Here is a 12,514-nt window from a genome sequence, read left to right as displayed (position 1 = left end):
ATGCAAATAGTACTTTTGTAATTAAAAATTGTAATTTTTTTTTCATTTCTTTTTTTAGCTATTTGCAGGCTTTACTTGACTTCCCTTTTCTGGTACCTGTGTTTTGACAGATTTTAAAAAGAACTCATATGATGTTAATGCGGTTTTTATGTCGTTAACTATAAGCAATTACGTTGCTGTTAGGGAATCAAAGTTAAAATATTTATAGATAAATTTGTATTTAGTTTTTTAGATAATATATCAAGTTATTAATGTGTTTTTATTGTTATTAATGATTTAATAACTCATAACCTGTATTACGGGTTAATTACTGCTGGTCATTATCATTATGTTTTGAATTCATATTAGTTAATAAAATTGTATTGAATATTCTCTGGTTATCGTGTTTTATATGTGTTTACAAGAGTTTAATACTCAGTAGGCGTCGCGACGCCTACTAAGTATCAAATTGACCACTACTGAGTAAAAATAGACATCAGATGCGTATAAAGACGTATGCGTATACAATACGACGCGTCGTATTGTATACGCATACGTCTTTATACGCATCTGATGTCTATTTTAAATGCGAGTTCGACACGATAAAATGGCTAACATATATTCGTAAATAACGCGTATTCTGGAAAGTTTTAAATGCGCATGTAATACCAGAAAAATATCGTATTGAATATTCTCTGGTTATCGTGTTTTACACGTGTTTACAAGAGTTTCAAATACGAGTTTGATACTCAGAAGGCGTCGTATTGTATACCTGTCTTAATACGCATCTAATGCGTATTTCTAATGCGTGTTCGACACGATAAAATGGCTAACATACATACTAGAGAGCGGACAACCGCGATTTTTGATTATCGAATAATGACCAACCAAATTAAAAAATTAATGATTAATTCGATTAAAGTTGTGTGACCGTTTTAATCAGTTTCGAGTAAACTATTAATCATTTTAATCAAATTGTCTAACAATTAGTCATTTTATTCATTTTAAACCTAGTTAGATTTTTTAAATTTCTAATACTCCTTGTTCATAAAAAACTCGATAAAATATTTTTTTTTATTTTAAGAGAAAAACACAAAATGAAAAACTCAATGAAACACATTTTGTTTTAACATTTATTATACAAAAATCACGAACACATTAAAAGATGGCAAACAAAAAGTCTCTCAGTTAGTTTAGCTATTTTTGTTGGTTTGTTTAAGAGGCAAGGCTTCAGATGATTTAGAAGTTTTTCCTCTTTTTTGAAGGCTGTCGTGTTGGCTGCTCTGCCAAAGCATTATCTTCAAGTTCATTTAAATCTGAGCTTCTTCCAGGATTGGTTGAGTCAGAATTTGTGGCAGAAGAAGGTTCAGAGTCTGAAATATCCAAATTCTCAGCAGGGACATCCTCCTTGTTCAAATACCACTTCCCTTTTACCAAGTCTTTTAAATGATCATAATTTTTGTTGATGTAGATCATTTTCTCAGTTGTCTTTGGATTTAGATTATGCCTATGTTTTGTCAGCAGTTTCCCTGCAGTGGAAAAAGCTCTCTCTGATGAAGATGAAGTTGTTGGAATGGTCAATACCCCTTTTGCAATTTTGGCAAGCATTGGAATTACCTTTTCATTATTCCTCCACCACTCCAGGATGTCTGTGTTTGTTCCAGCACGTGGCAACAGTGCATAGTCTTTGAACTCTGATCTAAGAGGCTCAATTTCTATTGAACTTAGAGACAGTGACCCTTGGGCAGCTAACGAAGTGTTAAGCAACTCTGCTATGTTCTCTTCACAAGGATCATCACTTGGTTCAAACAGCAATTCTGGTTCAACACGGACAAGTTTGTTTTCTCTGAATCGAAGTGTGGATTCATGTTCCTCTATCAACAAGTTAATCATGCTTTCTTTTAGATCATCTGGAAGAAGTGAACCTCGTACAACTGGATTAAACAAGTGTCCAAGAGCAAGTGCACTAATTTTTGCACCTTCCAACGGGAATTTTTCTGTCAAAAGATCAAGTGCTTAGTTTAAAAAAGCTTTGTATGAATGAGAGCCTGCATCTTTTTGAATCTCTTTTCTGAAAGTCAAAAACAAAGATTTGATTCGCACAAGAGCAAAATCATTTCTCACTTCTTTGTCACAAGACATCCACTCACTTGTTTTCTTGATTGTTTGCAAAATGGGGAGAACTTCCTCTAGTGGTGTGATATCCCCATGAGTCAAGAGAACTTTTTCAAAATAATTTGAAATGTCATACACATTTAGATTTAAAATTGCCTCCTTCATCTGCACCATTGTTTGAATCATGATGCAGTGTGAATTCCACCTCGTTTTGCATGGCTTGGGTATAACTTTGTAGGTGAGTAGTGTGTCTTGGCACACCTCAGAGAGAAGGACTCGACATGGTGCAGAATGTGATAATCTAGTGGTGAATTTGTTTCGTTTTTGGATAGCTGCTTTAAGTGTTGGGTCTGCTTCAACAGCTATTTGAAGAATATTATTAAGCTTGTGATCAATGCATTAAAGGCTTCCACTGTCTAAGCTCTTGACAAATTTTGCATTGCTCAAACCTGACCTCATGTTTGCTGCACCATCCACAACACAAAAAATCTGATCTGAACTTTGAGAACAGGGAAGTCCAGGGAAATCAGTTTATCAATTTCTTTGCCAATGTTTACACCAGTATGCTTGCCTTTGAACTTGTCAACTTTAAGTGTGTATAAATATAACCTCCACATCGGACAAATGTAATGTATTGTGAAGCATTGAAATGAGTCTCCAGGCTTGGATGTCCAGTGATCTGTTGTTAGTGTAACTGCCTGGCCATTTAAATCATTCTCAAGTTTTTTCTTCATGGCATCACGAAGGCAATTATGAAGTAGAGGTACCTTACACTTTGCTAAAGTACTGCTGCACTTTGTGTTTGCCTCAGGATGGATGTCAAAAAGAAAATCTTTCCATGCATCAGTATCCACAATATGTAGTGGTAGGTTCAAGCGTACAAAAAATCTTGTGATAAACATATCAATTTCTTGTTGGCGAGGACTTTTGTATCCATACTTTACAGATGACTTTTTTGAGTCCAAACAACTACCTGTTTTTTGTGACAAGTATCGTATTTTATCCTCCACACTTTTCTTCTTTAAGTCTTCCAATTCATCATTTTGTTCTGGGTGTTTGGTTCTAAGATGGAATAGCATGGTAGATGTTGATCCACTTTTGTAAGAGAAATACACAGATAGACCTTTCTCATGGCATGTATCACATCGTGTTCTATCACCTAAAAACACAAAAATTACTATATTTGTCTGTGGCAAAGCATATGCAGACCTAGTAATTACTTGAGTTGTTGATGTTAGATCCAGAGGACGGGCTGAGGGCTGGGGGGTCAGGGGGTCTACACATGGTATGAGGCCGTTATCATTCATTCTATGCAATTACCTTCTGTTGTCCAACAATCTTTAACTATATATGAATCACTTTACGCACTATATAGGTAGTAAATAATTAGTTTTTTAACTTTTTGTCACTAATTTTGTTGTAATGTTTAAAGATATTGTACTTACAAAGGAGAGTCAATACGCATTATTGTGTTACATTAAAAAGTGCCTTTAAAAGCTTTTTCATTAATAACTTAAGATAAAAAATAGTATGGAATTATTTATTTTGTTTACGAAAAATCTTAATTTACATTTTGTGAAAAAAGGCTAAAACCATTAAATATTATTTAATTTTCTTTAAAGAAAAGTATTACATTTACATTTTGTGGAATGAGGATAAAAATCATTAAAAATTATTAAATACACTTTATTTTTTTTATTATACTTTAACAAAAATCTTACCTTCATATTTTGTGAAATATTGCCAAATCAAAGACGGCATTTTCTTCTCACTTTTTACAGCACAACCACTTCAACAGCCAAATGTAAACTGAACAATAATTTAATCGAGTTATTGCAGCTACCTTAATTAAAAAAATCAAATCGATTAAAAATCAAATTTCATGAATGTTTATCGTTTTTATCATTTAGACGCTCTCTTGTCGCGCGATCGTTTATAGAAAACTCGCTCTAATTAACTTTTTAATCGTTTGGTTTTTTTTTTTTTTATCATTAATCGAAATAATCGATATTAACGAATAAAATGATCACATAGGACGGTTGGCCAGTCTCTAATACATACCACAACGATACGTAATTAAACTAGTTTCTAATGCGCATTTACAACTAAATTTGCCGACTGGGATATGGCGTTGTTTAGAAGGTCTGGATTAATGTTTTTAATGCACTAAAATAAGATAGGCCGAAAATATCATTATTTTCATATAAAAAAAATGGATTCTGTTTATCAAACAAAAGAATGTGAATAAAAGTAAAATCTTCTTCAATTTAAATCCGTAAAAAAAGTAAATAAAAACGTTAGTATACAATAGGTTGATTATAATCAGCACATCTTTGCAGAATGTCAAATAATTCAGAGTTTATAGTTAAAATCGATAAAAGAATGATGAAGCAATTATTCGCTTTTTAAATTTTATTTGAAGAATTCGCATTTATTTTTTTTGATATACTTGCAACACAAACGTAAATATACGAAGTGTACATCCTAGAAATTCTGCTACTTCTACCCACATATATTAAAGCATTAAATACTGAGTTTGATTCAAATATTAGCAGTGCCCATTGTATAAACTTTACGCTTGAATTGTAAGACTCCCAATCTTGGTTATGAACAGTCATTGCTAAGTAGTAATATGAAGCTACAAAAGGAACGTATGCTGCCATAAGTGAAAATGATATTATCGCCATAGTTATAGAAAGTTGCTTTTCTACATTCATGTTTCTTGCAACTTGAATGTCATTATATCTGAGCATTTTTTTTACACCAATCAATAGTGACGTATTGATAGCGAGTAAAAACAATAAATTCGCACTTAAAACTGATGGGATGAAAATAATTAAAACGTCAATGTAAATTTGGTATGCAAACAAAATACCTAACCCACACGAGAACATGAAATTGAACACGATGACCGGTATTAAGTAAGTCCATTTTAAAATTCTACCGCAGCATTTGTTGTCTTTTAAAACAACAAAAAAACGCTCAATTGATATTATTAGCACAATCATGCATGAAAAAGAAAACGGAAATGTTGACCAAAACCCAACTGCAACCCTAGTGCTACAACTAAGCTCTCTTCCCTTTTGAATAAAAGCTACTCGGAGTGGTATTAGAATTAATCCAACCGTAATATCACTGCAAGCTAAAAGTAATACAAGCATTTCATTTGCCGTCTTTTTCCTTCTTATTCTTGATTTAAGTATCCCAATGATTAACAAAATGTTAGATATCAATATAAATAAGCTAACTGTTAAAGATATCGCAATGAATGTGTTACCAAATAAACCTTTCGGAATGTCTTCATACACTGGGCACAAATCAAGTGCTTTCAGATTGAGTGCCATCTTTTTTAAAGCTAAGCTCTGAATAAGTGTTCAGTTGTTGGGAACAACATCCATAAGATGAAACATGTCAACAACAACATCAACAAGTTACGTCTCGTTTAACAAAGGCAGCTTGTTCACACGACACTTTCGTGCAATTTAAGTCTTCAAAAACTATTACTTTTGTAAATTTAAAAACTTTGAAACTTGTTTTAGTACTTTAATTCAACTTTTATCCGAAATGAATCAGCAATAATGCAACTTTATACCGAAATGAATCATTAATTTAAAGCATTAAGTACAATTAATTGTTGATTATTTTTTTAAATGATTTACTCGTCAATTGATTCAAATAAATACAGTGTTTTTCAATCAATTAGTTATATATAACACTTTAAAATCTTTAGTAAAAATCAACACGTTTTTTTGATCCGATAATGAGTGTAAAAATTCTTATAGCTACTAAAACAATATACAATAGTCTTTACATATCAGAACATCATAAAGATAAAAAAAACTCCCTGTTTTCAAGATTTTGATTTTTTAGAAGAACAAACGTTATCAGACTGCACCCGTCGTTAGACTGCACCCGTCATAAAAGATGCTAAACTGTTAACTGGTTTGTAATTTTATTTTTTGTTTTATGTGCTAACAAAAACACCTAAAAAGCTACAGCTCCAGAAGTTTTTGTAAGTCTACTATACACACTCAAACACCTCGTACTTTTATGACAAAAATGGCATATAAATGGAATTCTGCACTATTTCCCTGATAATGTTTGCTTTTTTGTTTTTATGTGACTATTTTATATTTTGTTTGTAGTTCAAAATAAAAATAAAATCTGAGGGCATAAATTTTGTACTTAGGCAGACAAGTTTCTTTGCAATGGTTTTAATTAAAATACTTTTTAACAGCTGCATTTTAGAGAAAAACTAATTGAAATAATATGTGTTTTTCAATTTGCAATAAATTTTAATATTTTGTTTCTTCCGTCCAATTTTTAACCCATAAAAAATTGGAAACAAAAATCAGAATTTAAAATATTGACAATTTTTACAGTTGCAGCAATTTAAAAAGCATATTTAATCTACATTATAGTTTTAAAATACTTTCTAAAAGCAATTTTCATGTATTAGGGACTTTCATAAGGGGTAGTTTCGGCGTATGAGATTTTGGTGAAATCTTCATAGGGGATAAGTGAATCCGTAATTATAGCAAAAAAACTTAATATCTGTTTTTTGAAAATAAAATACAATGGACGATACTTTACTTTAAAAAAAAAAAGATTGTATAAAATGGCTAACAGACTATGGCTTATCAACAAGTGGCACTTTAGATGAGTTACATATCAGAATCAATAAGTTTAAACTGTATCCATCCCTAACTGAAAAACTAAAAAGAAAGGCAGAAAGAATTTTTTTTACTTAAAACTTTCTTGGATCCTGCAAAAATCCCGCCTTTAACTGCTCCTTGGACTAGTGACGATTCATTGTATCCTTATATAACTTCACCTATGTTTAAAAAGTATGCTTCAAATAAAAGAAAAGGCAGTTTGGGACAGCAGCAAAAAGGATATATTATTTTAACAAGCAGAAAAATTGTGACTGTTAAAGCTTTAACAGATTTTAGTTTACCTGATACGTTGTTTGTTAGAGGATTTATAAAAAAATCTTATGGAGAACAAATTCGTCCTGCTGTAATTTTATTTAAAAACAACTTTCCACAAAAAGCTTATTTTGAATGTCCTGTTGGTGTCAGTGGGCTATGTTGCCATGTTCTTGCATTGTTATTATTTTTAGAGCACTTTTATGAAACAAATGAAAAAATATTATCACCTACTTGTACCGAACAACTTCAAAAATGGCATTGTCAGAGTAAAAAAGGTTCAATACCTATGGTTCCACTTCGTCAAATTAAACTTACTTCAGCACGTTTTACTTCAAAAAAGACAGATAAAAACCTACATGAGGAAAAAATTATTGTTGCAGACCCAGGAAATTTAAAAGAGTTATTCTTAAAATGAAACTTTATATGAAGTCTAAAATAAAAGATACACAAATTCCTTTTAAATCACATTGTTACAAAGTTTTATCTAAGTCAAGTGTAAAGTCCTCATCACTTTTTGACCACCTTAATTATTGCTTCACAAAAATGGCTGTATGTTGCTTGATGGATCATGATTATGTTAAAGAAAATCAAACCTATAATGCTAACCTTACTTTTCCAGATACTAAAAAGTTAACCACAATAAAATATAATATTAATCGTGTAATGGAAAGAACAATTTATACTATTCCTAAAAATAATATAGTATGTACTTTTGAAAATTCTACTAATACAAAATCTACTAAAGAAAATAATATTCCTAAAATAACTATAAATAATAAAAATATTTTAACAAGCACAGAAAACAATTTTCTATCTTCGCAAGATATTTGTAATTGTATTCAGCAACACATACAAGAAAATGTAACAGAAATAAATGTTAACATTCAGAACATATATCCTAATGATCCTAGTGAATATGCAAATTATAAAAATGTTGAGCAAAATTCAGATGCATGGCTAAACATAAGAAAAAACAAAATAACTGGAAGTCGACTTCCTGCTTTGTTAGGTGTATATGGTAAAAAAAGGTTTGAATCCTATTGAAAAATTGTAAAAGAAGGACTTAATGAAAGTAATTTATTAAATAACTGCTTTTCAAAGTATTTAAATGATGAAGGTTTATTATCTGTTATAATATTATGATATGATAATTTTGTTGATAATGAGAATATTTTTTTATTACATTTCGACTTCTTTTAGTTATTTATTTTTAGATTTTTGGAGAAATTTTACTTTTATTTGTAAGGTTTTATTTTCATTTTCTAGTCTCTTGATTTTTACATAAGATTCTTCAAGTTGTTCTTTTAATGATTTATTGTTTTTTAATGAACTAGATAACATAGAATTTAGCTGCGATTTTGAAGGGTGATGCTTAAGTTTAGGAACATATTTTGAAATTATTCTTTTAGTAGGAGATTTCCAACATGAATACACAATAATAGTAGGAGTTTCTTAATGAACTAGGTTGTTAACAATATCTAATTTTTTCTTTTATACAAATTAAATTTTTGTTTATCAAAAGTTGTTAGTTCTTTAAGTCATTTAAATCAAGTAAAACATTTATTATATTTAGTTTTATGAATAATCTACTGAGATGGTGGGACAACAACATCGGGTAATGAGTTGAAGTGTTCCCTTTTTCCTGAACTCCAGTGTTCACAACAAATATGTCCATTCTTCCAATTCATGCTTTTAGTTTTTAAAATCTTTTGATATTTTGTTTGAAGATTTTCATTTTTTGGTAGGGAATAATACTTTATTTTAGTTCCATCTTTTTTTTGTATTAACATTATTGTAACATAAAGATGAAGAACAAAACCACTTCATGGTGTTAATTTTTTTTTAATACTATTTATTTTAATAAGAATTATCTAATAATAGACAAGCAAAGTGATTTGCTAAAATCAAAACAACAAAAAACGTTTTAAAAACAACCTAAACAAAGTCGCCATTTTGTTCATTTATCCCCTATGGAAAAGTCATACACTGAAACCGCGCTCTGTGAAAGTCCGTAATTATCTACACCGATAAGTTAAAATGTCTTTACCATGTTTTTTTTTTTGTTTTTTTTTAATTCAGAAACGGCTTAAGCGATTGTTATTTCGGTAATTCACAATATAATTTAACAGCTTTATAAATTGCCTACTTTTAGATAAACAAGGCAAAGCATAGAGCAATTATTTCCTATTTTTAGGGTATCATTTTTTCCTGTCTCAACAAAGTGATTGCTATCAGGAATGGTATCAAAATCAGGAATTTTATTATTTACACCATGGCCTACTATATAACACAGCCGGATTTGTTGCCTTGAACGCAAAAAATTAGTGGGCCGAAAAAACACGAGTTTGAAGTTTACAATGAACCGATTTAACAATCTTAAATTAAACTTTTTTTAATTCAAGTAATACTTTATTTTGCAATGCCAAAAAAGTGTTGTGTTGTTGGTTGTAGAAGTAATTATAAGCGAAAGATTGAAGAATGTTCCAGTAACAGCAACCACGTAACATACAAAACTGTGTTTAGTTTTCCTGATAGCAATCAGTTAGATCTTCGAAATTGTTGGATTAAGTTTGTCAACCGAGCTGATTGGAGCCCCACAGAAAACTCAGTTATATGTATCGATCATTTTGAAGATAAATATTTGAAAAGAGGTAAACGTATAACATTGAATTATTGCGAAAATCCTATACCAACAATTATTACCAACCAAAACATCCTATCAAAGCCATCTTTAATTCAATCAACCTCAGCTTTACGTAAGCCCCCTGCAGTTCGTATATATTCTCATCCTTTTCTCGATGAAACATACGATTTTAGAAAACATGATACAATTAAAAGCATTATAGATCTTAATGAAAGTTTTTGTCCAGCAGGATTTTCATTTAAACTAGTTGATAACCGTGTGTTATTTCTTCGAATTTATTTCGACGACGGGGGTGTTACTCCTAACATTGACAGTATTACTATTGATAAAGACTTACATGTAAAGCTACATATGAAAGGTATCCCAGTTCCATTGCCTAAATGGTTTAGAGAAGGCAGTGTTTGTAAATTGACCAGTGCCAGTATGCTTGTTAATTTTGTTTCTTATATGCATGAAGTTGCAAAGAACGTATCAAAAAGTGTATTATCAGATTTATATAAATTATCTCTTTATAAACCACAAGGACGTCCAATCTACACAAATGAAATCATTAGATTTTCTCTAATGCACAGATATACATCAAAACAGGCTTATACTTTGCTATTAGAAGAGTTTCCACTTCTTTCATTGTCTTATTTAAAATCACTTTCAAAGGGTGGCATTGATCCATTATCAGGATTATTATTACTTTTGGAAAATGGTAGTATTAGTGCTGACTGTGTTGTTTTAATTGATGAGATGTATTTACAAAAAGGTGTCCAATATCATGGAGGAAGTTTAATTGGTGCTGATGATGATGGTAATTTCTATTCTGGTATAGTTGTGTTCATGGTGGTTAGCTTGAAAGAATCTATCCCCTTTGTAATTAAGGCCTGTCCAGAATTTCAAATTTCTGGTTCTATGATTAGTTCAAATAGAAGAAACGTTAGATACTTTATATAAAGCATCTTTTAATGTACGAGCTATAATAACTGACAATCATGCAACAAATGTTTCAGCATTTAAAATTCTACGTTTAAAGTTTGGTGAACAAGATAATGAAATATATTTTACTTTTATGGGACACCGGGTTTACAATTTATATGACAGTGTTCATTTACTGAAAAACATTAGAAATAATTTATTAAATTCAAAACGGTTTGTATTTCCACCTTTTGATTTTATTGAGTTTGATGATATTATTCATGTTGAAGCTGGAGAAATTTCTTGGAGTTTATTGCATAATGTTTATGAGAAAGATGAATTGTTACCTGCTAACTTAAAAAAAGCTTTCAAATTGTCTGCCCAAACTTTACATCCAGGAAACAACAAACAAAGTGTTCCTTTAGCTTTAAATATTTTTGATGAAACCACCTCTGCTGCAATCATCAGCTATTTTCCAAACGAAACTGCAGCTGCTGGATTTCTAAGGCTTATTAATATTTGGTGGACTATTTCTAATTCAAAGGTAATGTTTAATACAAACAATAGGATTGGTAATGCAGCTATTTCAGGTGAGAAAAAGTCACAATTTTTTCGAGTTTTTGCAACATGGATTAATGAATGGAAAAACTTGCAGTTTCAAAGATGTAATAAGTATACTTTATCTGCTCAAACAACTAGTGCATTAATTACAACACTGAAGGGTACTGCAAGTCTGATTGAAGATTTATTTTCAGAAGGATATAAATATGTTTTAACCAGCAGGTTTCAAACTGATCCATTAGAAAGACATTTCAGTAAATATCGACAAATGAGCGGTGGAAGATTTTTAGTCAGTTTACGTGAAGTTCAAAGCTCTGAAAAGATATTATGCATGAAATCCTTAATTAAAGCCAATATCAATTGTTGGACGAGCAATCTTAAACTTGATACAAAAATTGACAAAAATGAACTTTTAATAAAATTGGAAAAATATAGCAATGAAATTCAAGAGAATGAGCTTTGTCATGACTCTTACGAAGTTGCAATCAATATATCTGGTTACATCACGAAAAAGATTGGGGATAAATATAACTGTTCTAACTGTCTGAAATCATTAAGTTTCAATAAAGTCTCAACAGAATATCTGGAAATTCTTTCACGTGGTGGTTTAACAAAACCTTCCAAAGAATTAGCTAAATATGTTTGTAATGGGTTTATAATTCTGGACACTGTAAAGAAAATGTTATTAAAGTATTCCCATGATATAAAAAATGCACCCTTGCTAGCGCTAGAAAAATATCAACCAAGTGATAGTGATTTTATGTGTATAGAACATGAGGAATGGGGAAGGCATTTGGTAAACACAATTATTACCAACATATATTTTAACAATGAGCAACAAATTAAAAATGGAAACATTAGAAAAAATGAAGTTGCTGCCTTTAAAGTTCGACAAACCAAAAAAGACAAATGAATAAACCCATAACAACATAGTATATGTATATTGTTTTTTTGAGAAACAAAAGAAACTTGACTTGATTAATCTTTTTGTAATATATGTAAATACTTTCAGTAAATGTGTACATTTAAAAATTATGCTAGTTTTACTAACATTTTTGTTAATTTTAGTTGTTTGAACCAATAATTTTAAGACTAAAATTTTGTAGATTAAAATTGATGGCTAAAATAGATAGTTCATTCGGCTTAATGCAATCATGATTTATTATTAGCTAACTGTTTTAGTGTTTGAAGGTTAAGAATTTTGGTAATAGTAATAATTATAGCTAAGAGCAAATTATTTAAATATTATTAATGTCTTTATAGAATTACCTTAAGGTTTTGATTCAAAAGCTAAAAACCTAAAATCGGCCCACTAATTTTTTGCGTTCAAGGCAACAAATCCGGCCGTGTTATATAGTAGGCCATGATTTTTTGAGGTTTA

The 12,514-nt window shown here is 30.4% G+C and overlaps 2 pseudogenes; one reads left to right on the top strand and one right to left on the bottom strand.

Annotated features, from left to right (window-relative positions):
• Positions 1-1,496: 1,496 nt before the first annotated feature.
• LOC149878626 (uncharacterized) lies at positions 1,497-2,566 on the bottom strand (annotated as a pseudogene).
• Positions 2,567-9,323: 6,757 nt separating this feature from the next.
• LOC149878625 (uncharacterized) lies at positions 9,324-12,115 on the top strand (annotated as a pseudogene).
• The last annotated feature ends 399 nt before the right edge of the window (positions 12,116-12,514 follow it).

This window comes from Hydra viridissima, unplaced genomic scaffold, assembly GCF_058129835.1.
Source record: "Hydra viridissima isolate aposymbiotic clone 2 unplaced genomic scaffold, HvirCarnegie_v1 scaffold_15, whole genome shotgun sequence".
In the NCBI taxonomy this organism is placed as follows: Eukaryota; Metazoa; Cnidaria; class Hydrozoa; order Anthoathecata; family Hydridae; genus Hydra; species Hydra viridissima.
The sequence above is the reverse complement of the archived record's forward strand: the minus strand, read 5'-3'. Positions and strand labels throughout refer to the sequence as shown.